We start from the raw sequence: 8,427 nt of genomic DNA on the forward strand, positions 1-8,427 counted from the left end.
ATCCAAAAAGGTTGGACCTACACAACATTAGAAAAGCTACTTAGAGGGCTGGGAGTATAGCTCACTAGCAGACGGCTTGCGGAGCATGCACAAGGCCTTGGGAAGCAAGCGACACAAAACAAAGGGGTGGTGTCTAAAGCGACACCAACAGCCAATAGCTGTGACCCAATTATTATGTGCAGGTCTGAGTTTACCGGAGTGAGAAGGCTTGCATTTGGGGACATCTCTGTATTCCCTACACTTGTGGGAAATGATCTTAACTCACCAAGAGATAGTGAAGTCAAACTCTCCAAATGGGGAAGTCTTGTCATAAGCCTAAATGATTTTTATAAACACGGTTACAAAATTAGATTTTAATTTCTCCCTTAAAAAATATGTTTAAAAGGGGGCTGGAGAGATGGCTTAGCTGGAAAGAACGCGCTGATCAGCTCTCGTAGAGGATCCGGGTTCTGTATCCAGCACCCACATGGTGCATTACAACTATCCATAATACCAGTTCCAAAGAATCTGACCCTCTCTTCTGACCTCCGAAGGCACTGGGCATGCACACACAACACATACACACACACACACACACACACACACACACACACACACACACACAGGCAAACATGCATACACATAAGTGAACATAATATACATTTTTAATTTAAAGGACTGAAGAGATAACTTATTTGTAAAGTGCTTGCCTTGCAACCATGGCTTGAATTTATATAAAAAAAGAACTGGACATGGGGGTGGAGAGACGGCTCAGTGGTTAAGAGCACTGACTGCTCTTCCAGAGGACCTGGGTTTGATTCTCAGCACCCATGTGGCATCTTACAACTTCTGTAAATCCAGTTTCCAGGGATCCAATACTATTTTCTGGTCTCCCTGAGTACCAGGCACACACGTAGCCTTCTTCCTCCTCCTCCTTTTTTGAGACAGGGTTTCTCTGTGTAGATAGACCTGGTTGTCCTGGGACTCACTCTGTAGACCAGGCTGGCCTTGAACTCAGAGTTCTACCTGCCTCTGCCTCTCCGGTTCTGGCATTAAAAGCTTGTGCCACCACCTAGACTCATTTTTTAAAACTTAGATTTGTTTTATGTCTCTGGGAGTTTTGCAAGCACATTAGTAAGTGCATTGTGTGCGCTCCCGAGGAAGAAGTCAGAAGATGCTGGTCCTCCGGAGCTTGGGAGCTAGAGTTACAGATGGTTGTGAGTCACCACTCCAGTGCTGAAAACAACTCAGGTCTGGAAAAGTGGCGAGCACTCTCTTAAAGCCCGAGTCACCAATCCAACCCTCACTTCTGTCTTCTCTGTTCCAGGCCTGCTGTAATGACAAGAGCGCTGTTGTCGTGACACGATGGTTGGAACCCTCTGAAACCATGAGCCAAAATAAGTCCCTCTTTAAACAGCCTCTGTCATGAATTTCATCATGGTGACCCAAGGTTGCTACAATCCGGAAGTTCGAAGTGCCCAGTGCCACATTCCCTGCCAGCTCTTTGTAGTGCCGGCTTCATCCTCAGCCGGGTCTTCTATTGATGGCACCATTGGCCCTTACACTTCCAACCTCATGATGTTGCCACTTCCCAGGGGCTCTCCTGTGGCTTTCCTGAAGCGGAGCCTTCTTTCCCAGCCACTGCTGCAGACCTTTGTCTGGCTGAGCTCTGGCTCCTGTGTTTGTTCTGGGCCACTACAGATAGGGGTTAGAACGCATCAATCAACTTGAGACAGTTAGAGATTATTTCAGAATATAAGACGTCAATAAAATCAGGTATTACAAGGGAAGAAGGTAGAATAAATGGATGACGGGAAGACATCCAACAAATACTCTTTGGAATCGTCTAAATTTCGTCTCCCCATACGGTCTTGCCATAGCCGAGCAAGGCAGATGTACGTGCTTAGCCCAGTATGTGGCAGAGATGGTGAGTTAGCCACTCCTCCTTTTTCTTTCTTTCCTTCTTTTTTCTTTCTCTCTCTCCCTCTCTCTTTCCTTCTTTTTTTCTTTCTTTTCTTTTTTTGACAAAGTCTTTCTACGTGCGGCTGTCCTGGAAATTACTATGTAGACCAGGCTGGTCTTGAACTCATAGAGTTCTGCCTACCTCTTTGCCACCATGCCCAGTTGAGTCAGCCCATTTTTTGTTCATGTGTAACAATGGACTTTTAGTCCAGGCCATGGCCACTCAACCATACTGCGTTTTTCAGCTTTCCCTCCAACTGAACTGTCCCTGTGATTAAGGGATGGCCAGGAAAAGGTGGACTTTGGTGGTATGCTGTAGGGAGCGAGCATGCCCTTACCTGCTCTTCCTTCCTGTCTAGAACGGTAGACGTTAAGTCCTAGGGCTACTTTAACAACAAAGTCCCAAGAGCTAAGGACCCTGGGCAGCCTTGAGGAGAAGAATCACTGGTACAGCTGTGGGTAACCTGCCCCTTCTGTCTGGTGAGCAAGAGATAACCCCCAGAAGAGGGACCACCATGCTCACCCTGCTGCCTGGAGGTGGTGGCGGGCTCGGTGGCCAAGGCAGTAGAAGTAGCTGGTGGGCTCCGTGGCCAGGGCAGTCGGCTGGCACTGAAGTAGCTGCTCTGAGAAGCAAGCCGTTTCGCTGGCTTTTGTCTGCAGGCTACCAGCTCTGCCACCATGAGGACCATCAGCAATGGGCACATCAGGCCTGGTGAGCGGGAAGAGCAGACCAGAAACACTTCTGAATTAAGAGCATGGGCTCTGGGCTGGAGGAGAGATTTTCAGTGGGTAAAGGCATCAGCCACCAAGCCAGATGATCTGAGGTCAATCCCCCAGACTCAGACAGAGAGAAAGAACCGACGCCCGTAAGTTGTTTGCCGACCCCCACATGCTTGCAGTAGCACACACCAGCTCCCTCTGCAGAACAAACAAGTAAATGTAATTTTTAAAAGGGGAAAATATGGGGGGGGGGGGCTGGAGAGATGTTCCAGTGGTTAAGAACACCGACTGCTCTTCCAGAGGACTTGGGTTCAATTCCCAGTAACCACATGGCAGCTAAGGATTGTCTGTAACTCCAATTCCAGGGGACCCAACACCCATGGCAGAACACCAATGTACATAAAATAAAATAAAATAAAATAAAATAAATAAGGCGGATCTCTCTGAGTTTGAGACCAGCCTGGTCTACAGAGCTAGTTCCAGAACAGGCTCCAAAACCACAGAGAAACCCTGTCTCTAAAAAAGCAAAAAAAAAAAAAAAAAATAAAAATAAATAAATAAAAAATAAATAAATCAATAAATAAATTAATTAATTTTTAAAAAATGGGAGAATACGAAAAGATCCCAGGTGGACATGACAATGAATTAGTGTGAACAGCTGCCCAAGAACTTAGGGACCAAATCAAAGACGCTTGCAAAGCAAAACCAACTCATCTCCCTTGTGTAAATGTCACAAACACCATGGCTCTGTGGGAAGAACCCGTGTGTCCATCAGGAGCACACCGAGGGGTCCCTGACCAAGATTCGTGCCCTGGATGGGGGCACAGACTCCAGGCTCCTAGTCAGCATCCCCCAGGTTAGGAAAGTCATCATCTGGGACAGTGACACTACAAACAAGGTTGTGTCATTCCTCCGCGTCCTCCTGGGCACGTACTGGGAATTGCATGGCTTGGGGTGGCCTGGATAATATATCTGCTCCTCGATAATATCTGTTCCACGTGCAATCTGAAAAGCATGAAGAAAACTGTGCATCTGAGTTGTGAGCTGGCAGGTCATGCTGACGTCAGTTTGTAGATGACAATCTGATTGTCACTAGGTCTGCAAACCTGAAATGCTCTGTAGGCATCAAGAGCAGCCAGCAGACAAGAACATTTATTGGACATACTGGAGATGTCATCAACCTGCCTTTCATGCCCCCAAGACCAAACTGTTTCAGGTTCTCGTGATGCTTCAGGCAAGCAGTGGGGATGTCCAAGAGGAGATGAGCCCATAGACCTTTACAGGACCATGGGTCTGATGTCAGGGACATCTCTTTCTTTCCCAGTGATACTACTTACAGGCTGTCCAACTTCCATGGAGACCAGAATCTCATGACTTTACTCCAATGACGACATACGTGAGTCTCCGTGTGGGTTCTGGGAATCAAACCTGGTTCTTTTGCAAGAACACTAAGAGCCCTTAACCACTGTTAATGGCTCTTTAACTCTCCAGTCCAGTGGTGCATGCCTTTAATCCCAATATTCAGGCGTCATAGTCAGGAGGGTCTTTTTAAGTTTGAGGCCAGCTTCATCTACATTAGCAAGCTCCAGATCAGCCAGGATTACAAAGAGATACTCTGATTCAAACAAAACAAAACAAAACAACAATCCCCGAAAAACAAAAATGAGCACCCCCAAACCAAAAATAAAGAAATGAATAAATAATTAGGGAGTAGACGTGATGTGTATCTTTCACTAGGTACAGAAATGTCAACCTTCAACTGCCTGTCTGAGATACACTCAGCACTGACAGGGAAGTTGTCTCAGCTAAACACAGCTATGTGAGCTGCTTGGAGGTGATTGTTAGCAGCCTGCCTTTGGTGACAGGGCTCTGGGACAGCTTCCTCAATATCTGGAACCAAGGCCAGCAGCAGGTGGATGCTAAGGTGGAAGTGTTACGGTGATATCATTCCCCTCTCCAATTCAAGTGTTATGGTGATAACATTCCCCTTTCCAATCCAACTATTATGGTGATAGCATACCCCTCTCCAATCCAAGTGTTACAGTGATAGCATTCCCCTCTCCAATCCAACTGCTCTAAGCCCTCAGACTCCAAATGCCAAGGTCTCTTTTCTATCACTCACTGCTGTAGCCGAGAGTACAGCTCCCATTAAAGGAAGAATCTGAAGTTCGTGCCTTTAATCCCAATACTCAGAAGGCAGGTAGACTCCATGAGTTCGAGGCCGGCTTGATCTACAAAGTGAGACACTTTCTTTTTTTTTTTATTTTTCGAGACAGGGTTTCTCTGTAGCTTTTTTTTTTTTTTTTTTTTTGGTTCTTGTCCTGGAACTAGCTCTTCTAGACCAGGCTGGCCTCGAACTCACAGAGATCTGCCTGCCTCTGCCTCCCGAGTGCTGAGATTAAAGGCATGCGCCACCACCGCCCGGCTAGTGAGACCCTTTTAGGAAGGTTAACCACAGGAAGTGTTAACCACAGGAAGAAAAGGAATGAAACCCCTTTACTGTTTGAGATGCTGCTCACTTCAGTGTCTAATATCAGGAGCCAAAGTGATATCCTAAATCAATCATAGGGGCTACTGATCCACAAACTATCACAAGCTGAAATGCTGGCCATAGAGATTTGGTTTCTTGTAGCATATCAGTTGAGAAGAAGAGATATGGTGTTGTGGACCGCCAGTTGGTTATAAGGATTTCATGACATTAAGTCAGAGCATTAGAAAGTCTTTAAACATTAAAAAATCAATTCTGAGGGGCTGGAGAGATGGCTCAGCGGTTAAGAGCACTGCCTGCTCTTCCAGAGGTCCTGAGTTCAATTCCCAGCAACCACATGGTGGCTCACAACCATCTGTAATGAGGTCTGGCGCCCTCCTCTGGCATGGGAGCATACACAGAGGCAGAATGTTGTATACATAATAAATAAATAAATCTTTAAAAAAAATCAATTCTGAGCCGGGCAGTGGTGGCACACACCTTTAATTCCAGCACTTGGGAGGCAGAGGCAGATGGATCTCTGTGAGTTCAAGTCCAGCCTGGTCTACAGAGTGAGTTCCAGGACAGTCAGAGCTGTTACACAGAAAAACCCTGTCTCAAAAAACAAAAAAGAGAGAGAGAGACAGACAGACAGACAGACAGACTATTCTGAGACATGCATTTTCCTATGCATCTTAAAATATTTCATTATCTTTTTTTTTTTTTTTTTTTGGTTTTTCAAGACAGGGTTTCTCTGTGTGGCTTTAGAGCCTGTCCTAGAACTAGCTCTGTAGACTAGGCTGGCCTCGAACTCACTTATATTTGGTTGAGATACACCTCTTGAGGTGAGATTTTGTCGAAAATATCCTCTAAAGATCAAATGCCATCTCCACTAACACCCTACTAATGTAATTCAGTTTCTTTTGTTTTTGTTTTTTGTTTTTCGAGACAGGGTTTCTCTGTAGCTTTGGAGCCTGTCCTGGAACTAGCTCTTATAGACCAGGCTGGTCTCGAACTCACAGAGATCCATTTGCCTTTGCCTCCCGAGTGTTGGGATTAAAGGCGTGCGCCACCACTGCCCGGCCTAATTCAGTTTCTTAAAGATAAAGTTTGTTCACACAGCGCTCTCTCTCTCCCTCTCTCTAATAGAAACAGGATCCCATGTAGCCCATGCTGACCTGGAATTCAGGACCCCGTACCTCCCCAGTGTACCGGCCACTGTCTAGTTTGCTTTCCGTGGCTATGGGAAACATCATGACCAAAGCCACTTGAGGCGGAGAGTGTTTACTTTGTCTTATACTTTATAGCCAATTCTCAAGAAAAACCAAAGCAAAAATTTTAGTCAGGCGCTGAAACCAGGGAGGAATTCTGCTTATTTCCAAGCTCACCTTTCTTATGCGGTCTAGGCCCACCTTCCGGAGACTGGCACCACTCCCACCAACCAGCAATACAGATAACGCCCCATAGACATGCTCCTAAGCCATCTGGTGGAAGCAACTCCTCAGTTGATCTTCCTTCCCTCTTTCCAGCTGATAGCTGAAGCAAACAATGAACATTATCATGGCTGGCTGACTGTTGATTAAGTCATACACAAAGCCAGAAACATTGAGGTCACTTGAGGTGAGAGCTCTGCCCAACAGTGGTACCCTGATCGGGTGACGACTGGCCAGCCAATTGGATCTTCATTTGTGTTATGTCTTCCTGTGAGACTGCCAGTGGATAGGGTGGTCCCAAACTGAATGACGTATGACAGAAGGAGTAAGCAAAACCCACAAGCCAGCTGAAACCGGAAGTAAGCAGATATTGCAGCAAGAGAATTGTGCAAGGACCAGCAATTTGAAAACATTACAGAAGGAAGATAGGAAATTCTGGGTTCTGGGGGGAGGCGAAGGTGGTGAGAAGTACTGGTGGGTCACAAACCCATGTTGAACGACTCTGGCGACCATCATGTCCTGAAGAGTAGTGTGTGTGTGTGTGTGTGAGAGAGAGAGAGAGAGAGAGAGAGAGAGAGAGAGAGAGAGAGAGAGAGAAGAAGAAGGAGGAGGAGGAGGAGGAGGAGGAGGAGGAGGAGGAGGAGGAGGAGGGGGAGGAGGAGGAGAGGGACAAGGATGCTATGACCAGAAACAGTGCAACAGCGGAAAGATTTGTTTGTCTCACAACTTCAGAGTATCAAGTTCCGGGTGCCAGGCCCCATCTGCTTGGGCAGACATCATGGTGGTGGGGCTGGAGTGGATGTGAGGAGTGGATGTGGAGGAGAGTTGCCACCTTACAGCAGACAGGAAATTGAGAAAAGCTGCTGTCAACACACAACTGGCTTTCTCCTTTTTCCTATTTCACTTTGTATTCTCTCTGGGAGACTTTCCCAGACACATCTGCTAGTTGATTCTAAATCCAGCCCAGTTGACAATAAAGATTAACCACCATCACTGGTCCCCTGGACAGAGGTTGCAGGAATGGGTCACACATTATCTGCAACATAAGTAAGAGAGGGGGAAAGTGCGTGTGACCTGTAAGTAAATATGTAAATGGTTTCATTCCTTTTCTCTTTGCTGTGATTATAATACTACACAAGAACCAACTTAGGGAAGGATTTATTTTGGCTGACTTTTTTGTTTGTTTAATTTTTGAGAGAGCGTCTCACGCTGTAGACCAGGCAGGCCTTGAACTCACAGAGATCCTCTTGCCTCTCGAGTGCTGGGATTAGAGCATGCACTACCTGCCCAATTTGGCTCATTGTTTAAGAAAGGATGAGGTTAAGTCTGGTGGTGGTGGCACACGCCTTTAATCCCAGCACTTGGGAGGGCAGAGGCAGGTGGATCTCTGTGAGTTCGAGAAGAGTGTGGTCTACAGGGCGAGTTCCAGCACAGGCTCCAAGGCTACAGAGAAAGAAAAGTTTATCAAGGAGAGGAAGTCACAGCAGCAGGAGGGTGAGGTGCCCCCACAGCAGCAGGAGCCGGAGGTGCCCCCACAGCAGCACGGGCGCCCCCACAGCAGCACGGGCGTTAGGTGCCCGCACAGCAGCAGGAGGGTGAGGTGCCCCCACAGCAGCAGGAGCCGGAGGTGCCCCCACAGCAGCACGGGCGGGAGGTGCCCGCATAGCAGCAGGAGCAGAGGCGGTTGGTCACACCCACACGCGGTCAGGAAACAGGGAGAGATGAATGCTGGTACCTGCTGGCTTTCTCCTTTTTACTCAGTTTTGGGATCTCAGCCTGAGAGTTGGTGCCACCAGCATTCAAGCTGGGTCTTTCCCCATCAGTTAATCCTCCTGGAAACATCCTTACAAGTGTTTCTGAGGAGCT

The 8,427-nt window shown here is 47.1% G+C and overlaps 1 long non-coding RNA gene across 1 annotated transcript; it reads right to left on the bottom strand.

Annotated features, from left to right (window-relative positions):
* Nucleotides 1–599: 599 nt before the first annotated feature.
* Nucleotides 600–6,682, bottom strand: LOC142831971 (uncharacterized). The gene is made up of 3 exons (XR_012907092.1): nt 6,517–6,682; nt 2,465–2,650; nt 600–1,674 (listed from the first exon to the last, which is right to left on the bottom strand). It is a non-coding gene; the product is annotated as an uncharacterized LOC142831971 (long non-coding RNA).
* Nucleotides 6,683–8,427: the final 1,745 nt, after the last annotated feature.

Source organism: Microtus pennsylvanicus, chromosome 11 (assembly GCF_037038515.1).
Source record: "Microtus pennsylvanicus isolate mMicPen1 chromosome 11, mMicPen1.hap1, whole genome shotgun sequence".
Classification (NCBI taxonomy): domain Eukaryota; kingdom Metazoa; phylum Chordata; class Mammalia; order Rodentia; family Cricetidae; genus Microtus; species Microtus pennsylvanicus.